Genomic DNA, 3,564 nt, shown 5'->3' with positions numbered 1-3,564 from the left:
GCGGGTTCCAGGACACCACCCTCTACGTCACAGGTGACCGCAACGGGCAACAGAAGCACCTGTACCCAAAACTAAAGAGAAGCCATTCCACGTCCAGGAACCATGGATCACCAGACGCCGTTAACACACGCACCGCCGCCCACGAATCAGGACCGCAGTCCGGGAACGGACAACGACAACAGGCAGCAGCCTGCAACGTGAGAAGAGCAGTGGGAGGCGACAAGGGACTACAAGGAGAGAGTGGAACTACATTTTCAGGAGGGCAATGTGGCAAGATCAAAGAAGAGATGAAAGATTACAAGCCCCCCTCCTCCTCCTCCTCCTCTTTCCCCTCCTCTTTCTCCTCCTCCTCCTCTTTCCCCTCCTCTTTCCCCTCCTCTTTCTCCTCCTCCTCCTCCTCTTCCTCCTCCTCCTCTTCCTCGTGGAGTACTATAACATAAATGAGAAGTGCCACAGTGAAATTGAAGCATTGACATCTGGTAGATGTGGAGTGAAATCACCAGCACTACCCAGGTGCTCTTGAGCAAGACACCGAACCCCCCCCCCCCCCCCTCACTCACCAAAAAGACAAAATCAAAAAGTATACAGTACATATATACTGTAAATTTTTTTAATTGTTTTTTGGTATTACTGTTTTCTATTAGTATTTGCTATTTTTCATATTATTTGTTTTACTTTATATACATAAATACAATTTTTACTTTTTTTATGTTATTCATATTATTTTTTTATAACTTTCATAATTCATATTTTACTCATGGCTAAATTCAGTCTCCTTCTTTGCAATCACGTCTACACAAATCTTCATATTACCTAATTACTTTACTTCTTTCATATTTTATTTTATATATTATATATTTATATCATACTGTGCTTTACAAACCAATTCCTTATTGTTATCATGTGAACATATGAAGCTGAAGGCTCCATAAAGAAGTCTTTCTTACTTTACATACTGTAGTAATTGTGTTCATAGATATGAATTATTTTTCAGCGCTATTTCTGCTTATAGACACGCACACAAAGACACACACAAACACACACGTGGACATATACACACACACTCGCAGACACATGCAGACCTACACACACACACAAACGCACAGGCGCACAGAAACCGTACAAACACACACACACAAACCGTACACACAATCTGCATGCACACACACGTACGCCTGCACACAAACACTCACACACAAGTACACACACACACACAAACACACGCTTGTACGCACGCATGCACACACTCACACACACACACACACACACACACACAGACACATGCACACACAAACTACACACAAACCATACACAGAAACACACACGCATACACATGCACACACAAACTGGACACACACACACACACACACAAACTGACACACACGCATGCTTTGCGTACACACACACTAACAAACACTCATACACACACACGCACAGACAAACCTTACATACAGACGCGCACAAACACACACACACACACTCAAAAACACCTACACTCACTCAACCACAGACACACACAAACACACACACACACAGACACACGCACACACACACATGCAAACACGCACACACACACACACGCACACACACATGCAAACACGCACACACACATACACACACACACACACACACACACACCAGTCCCCCTTAGGTAACTGTATCGTGGAAAGTGGATTCCTCCTTTAGACAGTCCTTACATGGGAAAAGCCTGGGTTAGATGGAGCACTGGATCAGATTCAGGGAGGAAAATAAGTCCTGCTGGGGAATGTCAGATCTGGTTGATGAATGGGCCAGTGCAGCGCACTCGCTGTCATCTCTTCACCTTACAACACCCCATCTGAAACCATAAATAACACCTATTATTTTCTTGTTAAAGTTAAATGAGGTGTCCACATCTGCCCCAAGCTAAAGCAGACAGACGACATGTCCGATTTCCGTCAGCTGTTATTCCAAAAGACTGCATGGGAAGGTAGAATTAAACAGTAGGGAAATGATCTAAATGGGTCAAGTGGGTCAGTGCAGGGAGAGCCAGTGGTCCAAAGTAAGAGAGAAGAAATATCTTTGGCATGTCTGAGCTCATCTCCACTTTCAGCCACTTTGCAGTCTTCATCTCGATCTGATCTCTGCTCTTTCCAACTCAGCTGTTTCTCAGTGCCGCAAGTCTATCACCACAAGAAACGGTATCACAAACTAATGATCAAACCTATGCTGTTGCATCAAAGATCATGCGCTATCTAAGCCTTTATATAGTGACTTAAATTGATGTTGATGTAAGTTCTAATAGGTTGATTAAAGGCCTCTATGTTAAATCTGCCAGGCTGTGGTTTGCTGGGTGTACACAAATCTGGTTTTAGAGTTGGGTCTAAATCCTGTTTTACTTGACTGAGGGACTACATGACAATCTAGGACAAATCCTGAACAACTCACATGTCTTTAGTTTCTCTGAGTCAATGTGTGTTGGCTGAGAAATAAAATTTGAACTGTGCTAATTATGTAATTCACTTGGCTGCAATACTGTATGTACAAAGAGTATGAATCATTACCAGGACTGCTTTTTATAATCACACCAGTGATAGCTTTACCAAAACTTGTCACGTCTTCATCCAGCTTTACCTCTGGCACTCAGGTCCGTTTGTTTCATTTTTATTATTAGCGAAATTAGTAGAGTACTACAAACTGTTTTGTTGACGTCAGCCATGTTACCCATTAGCAGCACCTGTGGGTTCATCATGTGACAGCAAAAAAGAAAGAGCAGTGTCCTGTATGTCCCTCACCAGCTAACATATTTTAAGATGGCGCATGAGTACGGAGCGTCTACTCCAGTTCATGCAAAGAGAAATGTAAAATTTCAAACCAATAAGAATACTTGGAATTGATAGTGGTGGTAAATATTCATGAAAAACGACTAAACTACACACGTTACACACTGGACCTTTAGACATGTACAAAACAGGGCAATGGAGTGAGAATACAATCTGTTACATCACAGTATTATGCAAAACCAAAATAGAGCACATATATTTATTGACTTTAAGTTTGGTTTTTGAGTGTTTCAGAGGTTCCTGCCGTTGACCTCTTTCTTCGTGTATGTGTAGGTGAGAAATGACAGGGGGGTGTGGGATACTGTGCCGGGTCCACACAGACAGAGCCAGATAGGCTCACATTTCACTGACTCTGACAGTGTGGGGTTTTAAATAGAGCGGCTGTCAACTCCTCCCTGTATTTATTTTGGGGGCAGTGTGTAGGGGGAGGGAGAGGCAAGAAGATGGGCTAGAGATCAGTGTCTGGGGTTGGCCTGTACTCTTGGAAGTGAACACACTCTGGCTGCATCAGCATGATGGTGATACTGAAGAGATAAGACAAAATTTTCTAAGAACACGGCTATCAATCGACTGATTAATCACAAATCCATCGGACCTTTTTTATCTGTTGTTATGTGCAAATTTAACACTTAAATAAAAAGGTTCATTACTACTAAGTCTCTCTGCACTGCATTCTGTCTGATCTCCAGCAGGGGGGGACTCCTTAAACCTGCATTCTGTCTGATCTCCAGCAGGGGGGGGG

Source organism: Etheostoma cragini, chromosome 15 (assembly GCF_013103735.1).
Source record: "Etheostoma cragini isolate CJK2018 chromosome 15, CSU_Ecrag_1.0, whole genome shotgun sequence".
Classification (NCBI taxonomy): Eukaryota; Metazoa; Chordata; class Actinopteri; order Perciformes; family Percidae; genus Etheostoma; species Etheostoma cragini.
The sequence above is the reverse complement of the archived record's forward strand: the minus strand, read 5'-3'. Positions refer to the sequence as shown.